The following is a 21,778-nucleotide window of genomic DNA, read 5'->3' as shown; positions in this document are numbered from 1 at the left end:
TGATGTGAACTGCAGTGATGGATCCTATGACTTAGCTTGATGGACAGTTACTATAAATATGTCATTATGATGACAAGATAAACATAATGTATATTCTGTACCAGAATTGATATTTAATTGAAAATAATATCACTTTTGGTGAGAAATACAAATATTATATTGTTAACTCGCAAATACAACCAGCGTCTTTGCTGACGGGAATATTAAGATGGGGTGGGGGAATGAGAGGGGAGGGGAGTGAGTAAGGGATGGGGGAAGCGAGAAAGGGGGCAAGAGAGAGAAAGGGGGCGAGAGCGAGAAAGGGGGCGAGAGCGAGAAAGGGGGTGAGAGCGAGAAAGGGGGTGAGAGCGAGAAAGGGGGGAGATAGATCATACTAAACAATGCTTAGACACTGCCCAGAAATGTCTGTTGGGGTGAAGGGGCTTTGGGAGGATGACTGTATGATAGCATGAGGGGAGGGAAGGGAAGGTAGTGAGCGGGGAGGGAAAGGAAGGCAGCGTGAGGGGAAGGGAAGGCAGTGTGAAGGGAAGGAAAGGCAGCATAAAATCAAGGGAAGGGAAGGCAGTGCAAGGGTAAGGGAGGCAGTGTAAGGGCAAGGGAAGGAAGTGTGAGGGGAGGTGGAGGGAGGCAGTGTAATAGGAATGTAATAAAGTGTAAGGGTAAGGGAGGCAGCGTAAGGGCAAGAGAATGAAGTGTGAGGGGAGGAGGAGGGAAGGCAGTGTAATAGGAATGTTAGAAAGCATAAGGCAAAGGGACGCAGCGTAAGGGCAAGGGAAAGAAGTGTGAGGGGAGGGTAGGCAGCATACCAGGGCATTACCAGGGTGATAAAACCTGCCCAAACAGCAACTTTTTCTTTATGACTGCCATGTTCCATGTAAAACCGGGTGGGAGAATGTTTTGCTTCAAAAAATACACTTCATTATAAAAATTGCTAATTTGTTAAAATTTTAAAATCTGACTTCACCTTTCGACACATATTTAGTCCACGAGATCCGATTCTCCAATCAGAAAAAAATATTTTGAAGACATATTTTAATCAGTCCTTGAGAGTAGATCGTGTAGACCACTGCGATGCGAATTGGGGCTGACCGAGGAAAAGCCTTTCATGGAGGTAAGCCGATAATTATCTTCAAAAAGGGGTGTTTCAATTTACCCAAACACCCAATTTTCATTCATGAACTTCTTTGGAGTTCTCTTTGTGTACATGCAATGTTTGGACAACCCACCACTCCCTCCACTCTTCATCACATGTATATAATAAAAAATAAATTGCAACTTACTTGAACGCGGAATAATTACCTCCAGCACCGAAGGTGGACGGAGCTTATGTCTTCACCTCTGTTTTTCTGTCTGTCTGTCTGTCTGTCTTTGTCTGTTTGTCTGTGAGGAGGATATCAAAAGGTTATCAAATGATTCGGCCGAAAGTTGGTGGACAAGTTGGGTGTGTGACGAGGCCAAATTGATTCGATTTTGGTGATTATCCTTATCCGGATACTTCAATTAAAAATTTTTTTAAAGTGAATCTTCACCATTTGGAGATAGTGCCAAAAAACGAAAAAATAGTTCGGTATTTCAAAAAGTTGGTGACCGATTATGACAAAACTTGTTGGATGAGTTTGGTCAATGACAAGAACAAGCCAATTAGATTTTTGTTTAGGTCAGCAGATCTGGCCTATCAGTGGGATGCAAAGGCCTGGTGTTGGATTAATAGTTAAGCAGCACAGCCGTGCCCCTAGAAAATGATGCAGCAAAGCAGCCAGAGGCTGCATCTGAATAAATGATAAAGAAATAAGTGGGATACAAAATGCAAACTGTTCAGTCTTGTACTGAGTGCTGGTCAAACTTTATTTTTACTTTTGAAATTGTATTTTGATACATACCACCAAGTCGAGATCTTTAGATTTCTTTCGTACAATTTTGGAATCAAACTTCGGTTCCATGCAATAAATTATCCACAGAATCACAACTACCTATACAAGACTGGGGATTTGTACACAAAAAACATTACAAGCCTGGACTGGAATTTTGTCAAACTACCAGCACACAATGGCCTATTCTACCAGCAAGTAGCGTGGCACCTTAAATGTCCTTGTACTGGTGCTAATACATAGGATAGCCAGCTCCAAAAGATGCAACAGCTTTCTTTTGAAGCACCAGGATTTACAGTTAATAGTCGCATCCTATTCCGGGGGGAATAATATCCAGACTCAGCTCAGAGGCGAGTAAATCCTGGTGAATTGAATGAAAGTGTCTGTTGTGTGTGTTCATTAATCACCGCATTACTCTGTGCAACCACTGTAAACGGCTCCATTGCACCCGACCCACTTTGTTTACGACGAGTGTCCCGTGGTTCCATACCGTACGTGAATTATGGAGTTTAAATAGGAGTGACAAACAACAAGAAACAACCTTGGGTAATTAAGGTTATAGCACTTAATGCAAGGAAAATGGGGGGAACCTGGCCCATTTCATTTGGTCAAGCTCTCCAAACAACGAGGAAAAGGGGGAATGTTACGCAAAGCCAGGAGCATAGGTGTTGTCTTTTATTGTATTAGTTTGTGTTTTTATGAAAAATAATTGTGAAATATCGCTTTCATTTCCATGCTTGTATGCTCTCCCTTGGAGAAATGCCTCGTGGACATCTCAAAACTAATTCACAATGGAGTTACAGTTTCTGAATATTGCTTACAGCAGGGCACGCGTGCCATGAACATCGGAATGGTGTTAAACAAAGAGGAGGTAACCGCAATTTCAGAAACAAAACTTTCAGAAACATTTTAAATGTAGGGAGGAGTTGCTCATGGTCATTGTTTGTCCCTTATAAAATGAAATAATTTGTTTTCAAACAAAAGTGAAAAAATTAAAACATTGGCCTACCTGTTCTGAAGCTCACCTGGATCAGAAGCAACAGTCACTCAAACCCCCCCCCCCCTCTACAGACCCACTTAGACCCTGAATGTTTTTAATGCCGTGAACAAACTTTGGTACATCACAGGTGATGTGATGGGGGTTTTTTTTTTGGGGGGGGGGGGAAACGGCGCACGTCGACGGCTGAGTGGCGAGTTCTCCTACCAGTTCTTCTAAAGCTGTTTCCCAGACCATTCACTGAGTTTTGCTGTTTCGTTTTCGTTTCTGTTTTGTTGTTCGTGGTTTTTGCCAACTTTTCTGCCCTGAATCGTGTCCTGTTGTGTTGAATCATTCGGTTCGTTTCTCGATCTCAATCGGGCCTACCTGTGATGGTCGGGTTTACGTGCCCTCCGTTTTCTGCCTCGTTCTCGCTTCCTTGTTTTAGTTGTTGCTTCTGGACTGTCAGCTTCATCCTTTTTCCCTCCACCCTCAAAAAATTAAAGCAATGTGTATCTACTCCTTCACCCCCACCAGCAAATATAATATAATACAAATAAATTACCAACAGCAACAACAACTGTGAGAGGGTGCCACTTCCTGTAGTTCGCAAGAGAGTAAGCTCGACCAGAACAAAACAAATGTTTTTTTGTGTTGTTGTTTTGTGCATTTTGTTATCGTGGTTTGTGTCAGGGGTTTCGGAACTGTACTTATAAAGCTGTATTTATGTTCATAACAGATTTCGGGGGTACTTGTGTTAGTTTATTGAAAGAAGCTGGAGGAGGCCTCGTGTTGGAAATAGGCCACTTGAGGATAGTTATTACCGGGTTCAAGGAACGCATCGATAATTTGCAGCAAGTAGCAGAATGTGAGAAATTTGTAGATAATAGTTGGAAATTTGTAGATGAGGTTGCTAAGGATATTGGAAGTGGTGATGGTGAAGCAGGGGCAGGCAGAAGTGGAGGTGTAGTGGGGACAGGCAGTGGTGACTGTGCAGCGGGGGCAGGCAGTGGTGGAGGCACAGGAAGTGTAGGAAGTGCTGAACGTGCAGCAATATATATTGGTAGAAACGAGGTATGGGAGACAGTTTTTGTGGGTGATGAGACATTTAAATATGTAGATTCTTCATTCTGCAGGAGGGATCACAGATATAGAATTCTGTGCAGTTTTGAAAGAGCAGGAGTTAGGGACATTAAAGGAAGTGTAAACGATATTGTATTGGGTCATGGCAGAAAGAAATTGGTTGTGGTACACCTCGGTGCGAATGATAAAGGAAAAGTTTACTCAGAGGTTTGGAAAAATAGATCCAGGATATTGGGTAAGCGGCTGAAAGCAAAGGGTTGTGAGGTCACGTTTTCTGGGATTCTCCCAAGATTAGGAAACAATATATAAATTTTGAGCAGAGCAATAGACGTCAACCAATAGCTAGAAGAATGGTGAAGGGAGGAAGGTTTTAGATTGAAGAAGCAGTGTGAATCATTTCAGGGACAAATGGAGTGTTTGCAGAATGATGGCCGTATGTTAAATAGAAAGGGGGCAGCAAGGTTTGCAGTGGGAATTGAGGAAGGAATTCAGGCTTTTTTAGGTCAGCGGAGGATGGGGAAGGTATTAAGGAAGGTATTAAGGAAGGAACGGATGATGCAATTGTGATTAGTAAGACGAGGCAAGAAAATATAATTTCAGGAAGGGAACAGTTCAACATATTCCATACCAATGCCAGGAGTTTAAATAATAAGATGGAAGAGCTTAAAGCCAAAGGGGATCGTGAGGAGTATGATATAGTTGCAGTGAGTGAGACATGATTTAAGGAGGAGAGTAACTGGAGGACAGGATTAGAAGGCTACAAGGTGTATCGGTGTGATTGGAAGGAAAGAATAGGAGGAGGAGGAGCAATCTGGGTAAAGGACAGCATTGCATCAAGAGAAAGGGGTGACATTTTGGAGGGAATTAATGTAGAGGATTCTGCATGGGTTAAGATTAGAGATTGTAAAAACAGTAATATAAGATACTGGTAGGATGCTTTTATAGGGCTTCGGGTGGGAAGGAAGAGGAGGAAGGAGAGTACATGAAGTATTCAAAAGGGCATGTGGTGAGGGAAGAGTATTGATGATGGGGGATTTTAACTTGCCAGGGATAGATTTGGTCCATGAACAGAGAAAGGGAAGAGCAGATGAGGATTTCCTAGTTTTAGTCCAGGATTGCTTTTTAACCCGGTTTGTAGATAAGCCCACGAGGGGGAGTGCAGTGTTCGACCTCCTTTTAAGGAGGTGGAGATCGGGGAGCATTTTGGAGCAAGTGACCATAACATTGTGTGTGCAAATATTCTGTTAAGGGCTGGAGTTCAGGATAGTAGGGTAAGGCTATTAGATTTCAGGAAGGCAAACCTTGAGGGTATGAGGAGAGAATTGGGTGATATAGATTGGGCGACTCTAACAACAGGACAATCAGCATCAGAAAAATGGGAAACCTTCAAGGACCAAATGTGTAGAGTGCAGAGTAAGTACATTCCAACGAGTTGTAAAACTCGAAGTAGAAAGAGACCAGGGTGGTTGAGTAGTGAGATAAGGAACGCTATGAAGGAGAAGCAAAGGCATTTATTAGGTTTTAATATAACAGGACTGGAGTTAGATTTATATCATTATCGGAGTTGACAGAGGTAAGTGAAGAAAATAACTCGGTAAGCCAAAAGAGAGTATGAGAAGGACATGGCTGAGAATATTAAATATAATAGCAAGGATTTCTTTAATTATATCAAGGGAAAAGAACAGGTTGGGACCAGTGTGAGTCCATTGAGGAATAGCACTGGGGGAGTGGTTAGTGATGAAGGTGAGATGGCAGGCTTATAAAACAGGTGTTTTTCTTCAACTTTTACACAAGAACAGTCAGGAGAATTGCCAATAGCTGATAGTATCTATCGATGAGATGAGCAAAGGCTTTTACAGAAGATCCAGGTTGGAGTGGAGGAAGTAAAGGAACAGCTTGGAAATCTATGAGTAGATAAGTCTCTGGGTCCAGATAATATGCACCCGAGAGTGTTGATGGAGGTGGCTGAGCAGGTAAGTGAGATGTTTATGGATATTTTCAATAGCTCACTGGAGTCAGGACAGGTACCGGAGGATTGGAGAGTTGCAAATGTAACACCATTATTTAAGAAAGGATCCAGAGAAGAATTGGGAAACTATAGACCTGTTCGTTTGACTTCAGTTGTGGGGAAGGTGATAGAGACATTAATTAAGGAGCAGATGTGGAACCATTTAAATAAATACAAACGAATTAAAGGTAGTCAGCATGGGTTTACCAAAGGTAGTTCCTGTTTAACAAATCTTTTAGAGTTCTATGAGGCAGTGTCTGATTGGGTGGATGATGGAAAGGTGGTGGACATAGTATATCTCGACTTTAAGAAGGCATTTGATAAGGTACCACATCAGAGGTTGTTAGCCAAAGTGAGGGCTTGTGGATTGGCTGGTCAGGTCACGAATTGTATTGCAAACGGGCTTCGTGAGAGGAAGCAAAGAGTGGCTGTGAGTGAGAGGATGTCTGGCTGGGAGGATGTATGTCGTGGGGTACCACAGGGATCAGTACTCGGACCATTACTATTCAATATTTACATCAACAATTTGGATAATGGGATAAAGAAAGTCCAAATTTGCAGATGACAAAACTTGGAGGTAAGGTTGATAGCAGAGTGGGTGGTGCTCAGATTCAAGTAAGTATTGATACTTGTATGGATCGGTCAACATATTGGCAGATGGAATTTAACCTGAGGAAGTGTAATGTGTTTGGGATGTGAAAGAACAATGAAAATAGAGATGACAGGATGCAAGGGGTAATTTTGGAGCTTGTCACACAGGAGAGGGATCTGGGGGTGGTAATCGATACGGGAGGTAAGCAGGCAGCACAGTGCCAGTCAGATATTGGTAAAGCAAATCTGGTTTTAGGCTGTATTCGGAGGGGAATCAAATCAAAAGAGGTGGTGTTTACATTGTACAGGAATTTAGTGAGGGCCACATCTAGAATATTGTGTGCAGTTTTGGTCACCACAACTCAGGAAGGACATATATGCTATATAGAGGGTCAGCGCAGGGCGACTCGACAGATTCCAGGCCAAGCTAGACTCAGCTATGAGAAGCGGCTCAAGGAGACAGGGCTGTATACAAGAGAAAGGAGGGGGTTACAAGGAGATATGACAGAGATGTTTAAGATAATGAAAGGTATCGATAAAATATGCCTGGTGTTAGCACAATGGTTCGGGTGTTGGGCTTGGATTTCTAGGATCCTGAGTGCAAATATCCTGAGTGCAAATATCCTGAATTCAAATATCCTGATTTCAAATCCCCTCTCGGCTGTTGAATTAATACCAGGTCGGGTTGACTCTGCGTGTTATCCTTCTGAGGTCACCAAAATGAGTGCCAGCTTGCTGGTATCCTGTGTCGGAGTGGCGATCAGTCCAGGATTGTACCCAGTAGCCAAGGAGACTGCTTGGGCAGCACCAATGCTCTGCACAGAGTATGATCCCGACGGATCGATGGATAGATAAAAGAAGTGCAGATGAATTAGTCAACAGAGTGGACAGTGATAGGACCAGGAGCCATAGCCTGAAAGTTAAGGAGAGGAGAGTTAAGACGGTAGCAAGGCAGGGGACTTTTACTCACAGAGTAGTTAATGCATGGAATGGTCTCCCTGGAAAAGTACTGACAGCAAAAACAGTAGATCGGTTTAAATTAGAATTAGAAAGCTACCTGGAAGTTATGGAGAGAGGGATATAGGGATGTTGGCAGGATTTTTAGGTGGCTTGAGTGTTGATGGGTATTTGCGTGCATGTGTACGGAGTGCTGTTGGTGGGGGTCTCATCAAGGGTTGCTGTGTGGTTGATGTTGTGTGTTTTTTAATCGAGCCCATGCCCCCTCCCCTGAGGAGAAGAAGAAAAAAAAATACAAAAACTTAAGATGAATAAATAAATAAATAGAAAACCACTAAAACACCTTTAAAAAATTTAATTTTTTTTTGCATTTTCTTTTTTGGATCTGGTGTTGATAAATGAGTTTGGTGTTGATGTCGTGCAGGCATGATGGGCTGAATGGCCTCTACCTGTGTCTGATTTTCTTGTATTTCCTTGTGATGAAGGTTGCGGTCAAGTTTCATCGAAATTGTGTGTTTAGTTTCGGAGCAGAGAATAAATACCTATTTTGGTGGGTTAAACCCACACTTCCCCCCCCCTCAAATGAGCGCAAAGTTTGATGAAGTCGATACAGTACATAATGGGTGATGAATGTCATGGTCAAGTTTCATAGAAATCGTTTGTGTAGTTTTGGAGAAGAGAGTAAATACCTATTTGGGGGGGGGAGGTAGGTCATAAAAACCCACATCGACCCTCTTAATAAGCGCAGATTTTAATGCGGTCAATACACCTTCATCAGGCATCAGATCTGAAGCTTGTGGCCAAGTTTCATCAAAATCGTATATTTGGTTGAAGCAATAATGACTGAAGTGTTTATGGACTGACTGACTCAACTGTGGACACTGCTCGATCACATCCAGCAAAAAACGATGTAATATTTTGTTATCACATTATTACTGCATATTTGGGGCTGGTAAGATAGGTTAGAGGTATGTACACTCACTTTTGAACTGTCCATCAAGGGGTAGACTCCTTGCCAGCTATAAACTACCATCCTGGTGTGTCAGGCAGGGTGGTTCATTGACGTGTGTGCCATCCAACGGATGGACGTTAAATGGGAAACACATCTGTCGGAATTAATTGCTGGACGTTACAGATCCTATGGTGTCCTTTGTGAAGAGTAGGTGAGTCAACGCTGGGACCATGAACAAATTACAAATCCCTGTCCTAATATATAGGATCAGCATCAGCAGCACAGCTGTGGCCCTCCCGAGCAAATGATGCTACCCACGGCCATTTACATATGAAAGAAGAAGCTTCTGTGGCAGTGCCGGTTTTCGACATGTGGTGGCTCCTGGGCGGCCTTCAGTAGTGGAGGCCCACCTTACCTTAGAATACTAAAAAGGTGACAAGACATATTTACAATCATCCATAAAGTATATTTTTCAAGAACAAAGAATCTGAACTTCCACATAAAATAGAGAATGAGATAAGATGAATATCTCATATCTGTTCCATGAACTACCAACGACCATTCAGGCACTCACAAATACATTTTTCCTTACAGTTTTTTTTCATGAAATATGTGGAGGCCCACTGGTTGTGGAGGCCCCTGGGCAAATACCCAGCTTGCCCATGCCTAAATCTGGCCCTGTTCTGTAGTTTAGGTGGCCTCAAGACCCTACGCCCAGTGGGGTTCGCTTCCGAAATAGAAATTTTAAAAACGTGGCCGGTGTATAAGTACAGAACACTGGCTTGATTGCTCAATGTCTTGAAAAAAACAAACAACTTGGGTTATGCAATGAAGCCAAAACATGGTTATTTCTGATGTGAATATATAATGGTAAGATAACAATTCCACTGGCCCATGAAGGAGTGATCCCATAGGCCGAAGGTTTGAAGCCTGGGGCCTACACCAACTGCATTCCTCAGAACATCTGTGATGCCAATGGGCTGCAACCAATTGACATTTGATAATGATTTTAACAGTTGCTTTTTGTCTTTTTCAGACTGAAGAGAAAACTTGAAGGAAAGGCATGGCAATTGTGAATACACTTCTGAATATGTCTTGGGCCTAACGAGCAGAAAAATGACGGACGTATGATTTTTTTGGGAGGGAGGTAGAGTCGGATTCCAGTTGTGGGTGGAGTAAGGCCAGCTGTGTAACCAATGGTTGTAATAAAACATACAAATGTACACATTTTGAGGTTCAAATAATGATATGTCGATGGTGAATAGACTCGATGTTCACGGGATATTCCTCAATATTTGTATGATATGTCCAGATTTGAAATTTTGCTCAAACATATTCGTGTTAGATTTCAATCTCAGGGGATAAGTTATAAGTTCACCGACACTCATTTGTCTCCCTTTTCCTGGCTGTGGCACTTGCATCGTCTGTCTGCTCCAAGCAATCACAATCCATTCATTCACAGTTGTGGCTGATAGCCCAATCAAGCCATCCCCCTAAAACTATTAATATTCTCTTGACTAAAACTACCCATGTTCAATGCGATTGCACTTATTTGTCAAGATATTGTCCGTTTGTTCAACTATACCCCTCTGAGCTCTCCCATGAGCTTTGCATTTTGAAAAGAAAAATGTAGTGGCTTGTTCTATTGATATTTTTGTGTGGTTGGGTAGGCAGAAGAAACTGTTGAAAAGGTTTGTGACAGGAGGACAATGCTATGTGCCAGCTTGAAAGCCTGGGGGAGAACACGAAGGGAGAATACCAACGAAGGACAGGAGTGAAAAGGTGAAACAAGAGGAGAATGGAAGAGGAATCGAGGAATTGAGTGAACACGTTAGACAGTTGGTGGAAGAGGTTGAACTGTTTTGGTTTACACACTCGAGCTGGTGTACTCGAACGTAGAGGTTGAACGTACTCGAGCTGGTGAGGGATTCTTGTCTCAGAGGATACATGAGATAAGTTTGACAAAAATTTACAGGATCCCATAAGCAAGTATCTTTGTGTCCTTCCAGCCATAGACAAATTATACTGACGATGTCTGCACCTCTCGCTGCCTCAAATTTAGAGTGGTGAGAAGCATCTATATTGGTCTTGTAGAAAGTTGAGTTATCGATTTGTAGTCACCGCTAAAGGTTGATGACGTCGTCCAATCTGAGCAGTGTCTCATAAGCTGTTGAGCTTGAGAATGGGTGAATACAGTCACGAACGAGTTCAATAAAAAGCAAGAAATGGCATATCACCAGTGGACCAATTTTAGCATCATGGTCACAAAATAATACAATCCACTCAGTGACTTGGGTGTCATAAATGGTCAGTGCCCGTAGGAATAACCTGCTCACCAAAAGAGGTTCGATGCTAGTAGTCCTGTGGTTGATAGGAGTGGAAACCCACTGAAGATAAGGCCACGAATGTGGTTTAACTCCAGTGAAACTCAAGTCCATGAGTCATTTACACGACAGTGTAAATAGCGAGCTGCCAGACAGAAAAGCATCGTCACACTTCATTTCAAGCCTTCATCACTGGTCGTCGTGAGGGTGAGGTCCAAAAGCCCGATGGTAGTGTGGGGCAAAATGATTGGTTGGAAACTAGATTTTTTTTTAAAAAACATGCTGACACTACTGCCATTGGTTGGACAAGTAAATGGAACAAAGTTCATGATGCATAAGTACTAACAAATTGGCACCGATGAAAAGTACACCAGTCTCCTTCACTGCACAGTATATTGAATATTTAAAACAAAAACAATCTGATTCTCGATGGTGTTTTCAAATATCAAATTAATTGGCATAACAGCAAGATACAGAGACACACGCACACAGAACTTTGGCACATGAGAAGGCTATTCGGCTTATCATGCCTGCCCCACACGAACCCCAGTACCGTCACCCATCCATATTTAATCTACCTTATACCTACCATACACACAAGCCAATATCCCAATACACCTCGATCTCCATTGCAACCAGAGACCCATCTCAATCCCATTTAAAATTATCTACCCCCTCCGCTGCTACTGCCTTTCTGGGGAGATCATTTCATCCATTAACCACTATCCGACTGAAAGACCCCCGTCTTAAAACTGTCCTAACTCGTATCATCTTTACCCTCAAGCTGTGGCCCTTGGTCGTAGTACTGTCCATTCTGCTGAAAAACTGCACTGCACCTATCTTTCCCACACCCTTCATTATCTGAAACATCTCAATCAAATCTCATCGCAATCGCCTCCTTTCCAATGTATATAGTCCATCCTGTCCCCATGAACCATTATTCAAAGCTTAGTCTGGCTAGCCCTGGAATTAGTCTGGCATCAAACGATATCTAAAATGCACACTTTATCTGAATCCAGCACTCACAGGCTTTCTTAACCCTTGAACTCCCCCACTAAAGTCATGTACTGTACTGCAAGTTGTTGAACTCTGAAAATCATGCTTCAAAGTCTTCGATTTATCCAACTGCAGGACAAAATGAATGTTGAAGTTTCGGTCAATGCGATGCCCCCAAAAGATAGTCCATCTCGCTGCAGTGGGTTTGAAATTCCAATTCCATCTGAATTTACATCCCAATGAAATATTTCAACCACTGCCATGAACAGGAGAGTCGGAACATTTAGAAATATAATGAAACTCTTCTCGACAGTCATTTTTGCTCTATCCATCATGAGTATCAGTTATAAAAGCCGCTCTGGATCCATTTTTTTCATAAGAATACAGGAACCACAATATAGGAAGGAAAATGTGAAGGCTTTAGAATTCTGTCATTTATAGCTGTATGAGGACAGAGCTGTCCAAACAGGACATAACAATCTGTGATTGATAGGTGAATGGTCCATTTCAACTAGTAAGGCCTTGAGAAGCCTGCTGGGACCATGGCCATGATGTTGACATGAATAAAATAAGCAGAGAACAACAAAAATACGTTCAAAGGAATAAGTAGATTTGAGAGAATAATTAGATAGGCGAAATTAATAGCGTGCTAAAGATCAGTACGGGTTGTACATATTGTACAGCTTTGATTTCAAAAGCATCTTTAGGATTTCAGAATGAGCTCAGGGTTACTTGGAGGTATGCACACTCACTGTTTGAGCTGTCTCGCCTGGGTTTGAATCGAGACTCAGCTATAAACTGTCATCCTGGATTTCAAAGGAAGGATGAGGCATCAATGTGCGCTCCATCCGTCAGAAGGATGTTGATCTCGACACTGCTTGATGGACGTTAAGGATCCCATGGGGTCATTTCGAGAAGATGACGTTAAGTTATCACCGGATTTCCAGCTGAATTGCAAATCCCTCTCCGAATAATCTTACATCAAACGTCAGGCTTGACCAGCCTGTTCGTGAAAGATTTCTGCAAAAAAACATTCCCAACAAGGCCCAACCAGAATTGATGGTAACGTTAAATATGGAGATGTCACAGTGGTTTAAGATTTCAGACCAATTCTTTTTTTCAATCCGCCATGTCAGAGGCTCATAGTGAACTTTGTTCATAAAATGTGGATTACAAGAACATTGGAACGGTTCGACATACAGTACTCTTATTTGAATTGCATGCTTATCAGTTCTTCTTCTTCTTCTTGCATATGGCAGCTTGGCTGCTGGGTAGATATCAATTTGTTGGGGCACGACTGTGCCGCTGATGCTGTGCCCTGAAACCAGTACACTGGTACTCATTTCGCCGACGTCAGAGGATGATAGGCTAAGTGAACCCCGCCTGGTGTTAATTCAGCAGCCAACAAGACTCAAACTCAGGACCCTGGGATCCCAAGCCAGCCGCCCGAACCATGAAGCCAACACCAGGTTTGTCACCAATTTATATCTTCTCTTTCTCTCTTGTTTGAGCATATATTTCAGTACCAGCAAATACAACCGTTCACTTCGCTGGCAGGAGTCTGAAGGGGGGTAGGGTAAGAAGGAGGAGAGGGAGAGGAGAGAGATTGAGGAGGGAGAGAGGAGGGAACGAGAGAGGAAGGAGGAGAGAGAGGAGAGAGGGAGGGGAGGAGGAGAGGGGGGAGGAGAGAGGGGAGAGAGAGGGGAGAGAGAGGGGAGAGAGGGGGAGAGAGGGGAGGGAGGGAGTGAGGAGGGGAGGGGAGAGAGGGGAGGAGAAAGGGGGAGAGGAGGAAAGGGAGAGAGAAAAGGGAGGAGGGAGGGGAGGGAGAGAGGTGAGGGAGGTGGGAGAAAGAGGAGGGAGAAGGGAGAGAGAGAAGGGAGGGAGAGAGGAGGGAGGGAGTGAGGAGGGAGGGAGTGAGGAGGGGAGAGAGTGAGGAGGGGAGGGGGAGAGAGGGGAGGAGAGAGGGAAGAGAGAGGTGGAAGGATTGAGAGAAGAGGGAGCAGGGAGGTGAGGGACGTGGAAGAAAAGAGGAGGGAGAGGACAGAGAGAGGAGGGAGGGAGAGAGAATGGTGCAGGGAAGTGAGAGGAGAGAGGGGGAGAGGAGGAAGGGGAGAGAGAAAAGGGAGGAGTGAGGGGAGGGAGAAGCAAGGAGGGAGAGAGAGAGGAGTGGTGGGGGAGAAAGGAGGGGTGAGAAAGAGGGGTGGGGAGAATGACACCTCACCAAACATAACATCACTATACACTCTGGGAGGAGGGTGGGAGCAAGGAGGATGGGGGAGAGAGAAGGGGGAGAAAATGGGGGGGGAGGGGGTTTGGGAGGAGTTAAGTGTGAGGGGAGAGGGACTTGACTTGCTTTTGGTGGTGGGACTTATGGAGAAGGGGTGGGGTTTCCAGTATTGAACAAAATGGGGTACGTTAAAACAGCACATGGAGACCACCTGCAAATGTCCATGGTGGATGGAGAGGGGAGGGTGTTTGAGAGGAGGTAAGCATGAGGGTAGTTGAAGGGAAGGCAGTGAGATGGGAAGGAAAGGCCAGTGAGATGGGAAGGGAAAGTATCGTGAAGGGAATAGAAGACAGCGCAAGTAGAGGGGAATGCAGCGTGAGTGGTGTGGAAGGTAAGGCTGTGTGAGGACAAGGGTTACAAAACAATGAATTTGAAATCAGTGCGAAGGGAAGGGAACAGTAGGTGGTGTGAGGGGCAGGGGAGTGAAGGAGAAAGGAAGGTCGATAAAACATGTGCAAACAGCAACATATTCTTAACCACCGGGTTCAGTATAAAACAGGGTGGGGGCATATAAAATCCACGCTATCCACCTGACAAAGGCCTGCCTGCATCCATGCATGCTCACACATGTAGCAACCTTTGCACCCATCCGGTCGGCTCACTCCGAATCTGATTTGTACATGATACACTGTGAGGAAGCAGTTTTAAATTCAAAATGAAACCGTCAATCCATAACATTCTCCTTAACAGAGGGAGAGTGGTGAGAGAGTGGGAGATGGGTGAGAGAGAGAGAGGTGTGAGAGAGAGAGAGAGAGAGAGAGAGAGAGAGAGAGAGAGAGAGAGAGAGACAGAGAGAGAGAGAGAGAGAGAGAGAGAGAGAGAGATGAGAAAGAGGGAGAGAGAGGTGAGAAAGAGGGAAGGGGGAGAGGAAAGGGGGGATTCCGGCAAATGTGACATCGGGTTTATCATGCATCCAAGAGATGGCATACACATTGATGAATTGTCCGACCTGTGAAACACTGGGATGGCAGTTTATGGCTGGTTCAGGATCCAAACCCAGGCGAGACAGCTTACAGCAAGCGTACATACCTCTCCGCTATCCTGCCATGATGTGACGATTCATTGCTTTGTTAGAACTGAAAACAATTTTTTACTCATTGTAATCATCCAATTTATTTTTCCCCTTCCGAACTCCGGAAATGTCCCCGTGTAGAACTGAGCCATCGTATCACCATCAAAGCTTGAAGAGCAGCATGCTCGCCAAGTGCCTTAACTCCTCAAACAAGCACTCCAGCAAAATGGTTGAATAAACTTTAAAAAATGAAACATTTAATTTTTTATACATTTCTATCTATGCCGAAGTGACAGGTCATATAATGAAGGAAGATCGTACAAAAATGGGAAATATGGTATAAAATAAAATTGCACATTTTCAGCGAGTGAATCACCGTCCGAGACACCGCACGGTCGAACGCAGGTGAGTGGGCCCTGAACTTTTCCATGTCGATCAATATATTCAGTAGCGGTGTGAATATTTTGGAGCACTCACAAAGTGGCTCGAGCACTCAAGCAAGCACTGCAACAAAACGTTTGATAAGGAATGGCTGGCTTGGCAAGCGATTTATAGCGATCGCCGATGGGTTATATAAACACCATTCACCTGGAGACCTCCGGAATGTTAAGCAATATCCGAATTGGACAAATGAGGACTTTTTCAGCAGTCGGAACTCCTGCTGAAGTCAATAAAGAAGTTTAAATCTTGAAATTCGGCTGAGATCGAGAGATTCTCCAGGTTGTGGCAGGTGTGGAAATGAAATGAAGCCACAAATGCTGGCATCTCCAGGCGTTTATAAGCATTGCAACGTATCCAGCGATTCGAAGGAATGATGAACAGGCATTCGATAATCTTTGTGAGGAAAGTGAAAAAAAAAAAAACTTTATCGTTAAGAAATCATTGTGGTCTGTTCCAAGTCAAGGCATTGTTGAGAAGACCAAAAAATATTGTAGCTTCAGAGTCATGAGCTGATTGAGGGCTGACCAAGGTAGCACGCCACCATCTTGGTAAGGCTTATTTTGTTGCTTTGGTGATGAGCACCCCTTAAATAATTATCTTCAAAAGGGGTGTTTAAATTAACCCAAGCACTCAATTTTCATTCGTGCACCACCTTGGGGTTCTCTAGTATGCATGCAAAGTTTGTGACCGCTAGGTTTCATGGGTTTGGAGTTATGGAGGATATGGATGGACCGACTGACGGACGGACTGAAAGACACTGACATTTATTCGTATAGATTGGAAGTTTTAATAATCAACACTTGCAACTTGGAATCACAAAATTTCTGCGATGTGCTGAGATGGAAATGGCCAACAAGTCTAACTCTATTCCCAACACCAGCAACGTTAGGACCATGAGTGACTTTATCGAACTGATGAGCGCTGTGTCCATCTTGTTTGTTGTCCTTTCTCCTGATCTCAGGGACATGATGTTAATGGAAAAAGAAAAATAGATCAGTTGATTATTATGGGTTTGTGTTCACATACATATTCCCTCTTAAGCCTTGTCATAGATAATAACAAGGATACATCTTCGTTTGATGACCCCAATGCACTTAATGTAATACGTTTTAATTCCCAACCAACACGACACGATCTCAAGGCTGTTCACCCAACGTGAACCCAATTTAAATTGATTCATCCTTGAAGTGTTCAAGTGACGCGCAAATAATTATGCATATTATTTACATTGCCGATGGTGAGCAACACCGACTACTTTAAGGGTCCACGATTCGTCCCGGTTTCTTGTGGCGTGGCCAAAGGACGTTTTTTTGGGCCTGTCTTTCACGAACCGGATTGGCCAGGCCTGACGATCGATTGCAGATGTTAGCGCAGGAATTTTGTAAATTCTTCGGGGTGCCAGATGTAACTCGCCTACTCTCCGTGAAAGACACCGTGGGGTCTTTGAGGTCTACCAACGCCCCCGGTGCTAGAGGAGATTTCCTCCGGCTTAACTTCCTTCTGATGGGTGGCACACACACATTGATGAATCGCCCTGGCAGTGAAACACAAGGATGACAGTTTACAACTACGTGATGGCATCCCTCCACTCCTTCTATGGCCTCCACTATCCACCCCCCCCTCCGTCGACCCCCACTAATTAGTATTGTAGGAACCACAAATCGCAGCTTACAGTGCAGGTTTGTGATTGCGGGGGGACAGAGGGCTTTGTCGACCGTCGCTATGCTGCCCCACGTCCATGGAACGACGATGTCAGAAAACCCTCGACGGTTGTACTAAGGTGGACAGGCCGGTGTCACATCATTCGTATGCCGGAGCATTGCCTCCCAAAATTATATTTTATGGTGAGCTGAAGGACAGCATGCCTGGTGTTGACCTAATGGTTAGGGTGGTGGGCTTGGGATCCGAGGATCCTGACTTCAAGTTCCACTTGGCTGTTGAATTAACACCAGGTGGGGTTGACTCTGCTTGTTATCCTTCTGTGGTTGGCAAAATGAGTGCCAGGTGGCTGGTATCCTGTGTCAGAGTGGCGAGCCATCCAGGATTGTGTCCAATTGCCAAGGACACTGCTTTGGCAGCAGCAACGCTCTGCACAGAGTATGATCCCAATGAATGGACACACACCTGTGGAAAAAGAGTAGGTCTTGGTTGGATGGATGATATGGACTCCCGCTCTCTGTTGCTGTGATGCATCTACTTTGTAAGGAAGAGCTTGGCCACGGTGGTGTCGGGAGGGGGTGGAGTGGGCACCGAATAGAAGTACCTGTGCAGATTTTCCTCCAAATGATCATGTACCACCTCAGCCCCTCTCGACTCAACTCTCCTGACCACATGTTGATAAACGTGGGAATTGCCTAAGCGTTTATTACAGAACCACCAAGGTTGCAGGCTTGTACGGAAATTTGCAACAACTGATTGTTCTGACCTAAAACGCACTCTCTCAAGTCAAGACTTGTCCATCGTTACTTGAGCTCATAACATTGACTGCTCCTGTAGATTCTTCGACAACAAATTTAACTTGAGGAACTGTGTGGTTACTTTCCTCTTTTTTATTTAATTTTATTTTCCTTCATCATCTGACTGGCATGTCCACCAAGGCCTTTTTATCTTCTGCTTAAGATTAAATTTACCAGTGTAATATTTAATCCATGAACAATCTGTGCTTTTTCATTGTCAGGCATGCACTCGGCCGAGAGGACAGCTCGGAGCTCGGTAACATTCTCACCTTTGAGCTACCTCGCCTGGTTTTGATGATGCTGAACCCCACTATAAGCCATCATCCTGGCGATTCACTGGCATCAATGAATGAGCCGTCCATCCATCGGGGGGGAGCGGTTAGGTCTTGCGCCCCATCTGCCAGAAGTGACTGGTGAATGTTCATGATCAAGCGGTGCCTTTCAAAAAGAGCAGGTTATTGTTTGCCAGTGCCCCTGCCAAATTCCTGCCTCGACTTACAGCACCCTGCGATGGAGGAGCGACCTGCCAGTGTCGATTCTCAGCCCCTGAAACCGCTTTGACAGAATCAATGCTGCGGAAAAGGAGTAGGCCTTGGTTGGATGGATGATATGGACTCCCTTTCTCTGTTGCTGTGCTGCATCTACTTTGTAAGGAAGGGGTGGGACACGGCAGTGTCGGGGGGCACTGTTTGATGTGAGAATGGTGACAAGGGCAGAAGATTAAAAACACCTCAAAAGGAGTGCACTTTGTGCCACGTATTCAGCCCGAAATTCTCGAGTTACTTCCTTCCACGCTCCGGGAATGATGTGTGGCTCTGATGTCCGAGTCCCAGAAGTAGCCGTGCAGATGCCGAAGTATCTGCTTGAAAAAGAAGAATCTCCCAATTCTTCATGTACGGTGTGAATCAGTCTGGCATGTTCATTGGGAGTAAATATCCCTGATATGTGGTGGAAATTGGCAGCATCCTCTGGAGCTCTGGCGACAAATGCCACATTTCATTTTTGAAGCCGCAGTGGTAAAACTCGTGACAGATCAGAACCATGGCTTTCACCTGAAATTTTATAAATGTTTGCTGTGTATAGAGGTCACTGGAACTGCCATATTGCATCATTAGTGGGATTCATAACTGCAGTAAGGATGAAATTGTCATGAAATCCACGAGATTGGATAGAGCAACACGTGCAACCATTGTTAACCGAGTTCATCATTGTAAGCAAAGGTGCAACAAAAATCGGTGGATTGCGCACACCTTATTTTTTCTCTTGACTGGTATGCGAAAAGGTTTAAGCCGTCTTCTAATGATTAAATTATAATCAATTCCACAAAACAGTGACCACAGCTTGCAAGTAAAGAAAAGGAGAGTTCGGAGGAAGTTCTGGCAGGGATGATTCACTCACAGTTGTTAATGCACATGGAATGGTCTTCCTGGAAAGGCGGTGGCAGGAGTGACAGTGGGTGGGTTTAAACTAGAATTTGATAGGTACCTAGAAGCAGTGGAGATAGAGATGTGTATGAGTGTTGGTAGGATTGTCCTGGCATGATGGACCTTCTGTCCTCCTCCTGCATTGAAGTTCTTTGTGTGAATCACTAAGTTTTGAGACCACTGTTCGTAAGGAGAATGACATGTCATCATATGCTCCAATCCATTATCAATTTCTTGAATTTTGTACCTGCAAATACAATCTGACAGTGGCTTACGTCACGGTACACCTCGGACTCGGCTCGTCCGCCGGACATAACTCTTGGGCCACTCCATCCCTTGCCGCACGACTTAATGGCATTCGGATCCTAGCCCTGATCTCCTCGAGCAGCTGGTGGCGCCACAGTGGCACTTTGTCGCCTGCTCCTCTGAGTGATGGGCTCAGTATGTTGAGTTATTACCGTTCGACCTTCGCATTTCCTCTGTCCTTACCCATTCCCCCTACATCCCGCTTCCCACACGAGCCCCAAGCTCTCATTCTGATCGAACTCAGCCACCCGACTTGTAACGCTCCCTGGAGCTAACCTTTCCGGCCATCTCGCTCCATTTGTTTTTTTTTTCTTCCCACCATCCTTTCCCATTTGTTTCAAAAGTTCGTTCGGTCCATGCCTTTTCCAGTTCCGAGCTCCGTCCAATAATTATTCGCAGGTCGTCGTACTTCTTGGGATGTAATTTGACCTCATTTCTTTCATCCAAACTTTTCTTTTAATTAGCACTTTTTTGAGTCACTCTTTCAGAGCAAGGGAATGCGTGGGGAAAACATCCCAGGGATCTGGATTGATGACTCATGCAGCTGGTTGTAAAAAAAATACCCAGGTGGTCTCCAGGGCATGCTCACCATCACTGTACAGTTGGAATTCTCCAAGTGGAATAAATTCATCTTGTTTTGGCGATGCCTCTTCCTCGGGTGAATCCGAGAACCAATATGTGTTATTTGATTTTCCTTATCCCAGCTCCCACCGTGCCTTTCCAATAATGCCCGATGTTCTCAACGCAGCACAGACTTTAATTTCCCTGGACCTCTTTGTCCTGGGAATTATTGGCTTGTTTGGTGTGGAGCGCCCCCCAGCGGGAGCGAACTGCCTGGGATCGGAATCAAAATATCGGACATTGCTTGGAGGAAGAGAAGGGTGGTCGGGGCTCGCTTGGACCCTGCATGGACAACACCTGAGAACGAGTCAAACACATGTCAGGTGTCAAAATATGAAGAGGATTTATTTATTATTTTAATCACCACCTTCCATCTCACTTGCCCTCCCTCCATTCTTGTTATTATTCGATTTTCGTACCTAATTCATCTCCTCGGTCGTCATTTAGCAGTTCCATGATATGTCGTTATTCTTTCAAGGTGCTCACCCAATGCGTTTGGCAATTCCACAATGACCCCGTGCTGAGATCATGAGACATCATACCTACGGAGTAATCATGCAAAGTGAAGGTGCGAAGTTCCATAAACAGAGTAAATTACTGACATCCTGCGAACATCATCAATTGGTACAGAGCGCTGTTTCGGGTAAAAGGGGATCAGCAGCTTGTTCCATCTGAGTGTAGGTGCCTCCATTATCTGCTCGTGCTTGTCTGTTCTTGCACCCGTTACACCTGTAAAGGTGCTCATGCAAAAGCAACCTTCTTTGCGGTTGTGCCCTGCTTTGCCCAACTATAGCAATTATGCTTTCAGATTCTTGTACGTCCTCTTAACACGCCTGCGAGAAGTCGTCTCAGTCGGTAGTTTTCTGTGCTGATTGGTGTTTTTTTTATTGGATTTGCTTTGATTGGATGTTAAATGGGCGCACGCGGTATTTCACAGCCAATCAGGGAGCCAGGAATGCAATCTTGACCGCACTTGCCATGGACTAAAACAAGTGAATAAATTAAACAAAGAGCTTGAGTGTTTTTTTTTTTTTCCATTACATTTAAATCCATTTGATTGCTTCATACAAAGACGATGTAACGGCTGTGATTAAAAATAACCTCGGAATCCATTTGTTTCAAACTGCTGTTTTGATAAAGGCGGTCAAGCAGGGCCGGATTTTCCATTAGGCCATTTGGCCTAGGGCCCACCAGTAACTGGGGGGCCCACCGGGGACTTGTGGGTTCTCTGATCGGCCAAGGAGTAGGCCCCACAGTAAAATGAATAAAATAAAATAAGGTAACAAAAAATATAACACTACATTTTTAAATGCCCGTTTCCCACCATCTATCTATCTATCTATCTATTGGGTCGCCGAAAGAGGTGACCCTTATTGTCAGTAATTCTGTCTGTTTGTTTGGATGTTTGTTCGTTTGTCATCAGCATAATTGGTAGTAAACGTGGGCGGATTTTTGACCAAACTCAAGTGGTAGGTA

Source organism: Eptatretus burgeri, chromosome 8, assembly GCF_056783735.1.
Source record: "Eptatretus burgeri isolate ZD-2024b chromosome 8, Ebu_testis_v1, whole genome shotgun sequence".
NCBI lineage: Eukaryota > Metazoa > Chordata > Myxini > Myxiniformes > Myxinidae > Eptatretus > Eptatretus burgeri.
Note: the sequence above shows the minus strand (reverse complement) of the source record.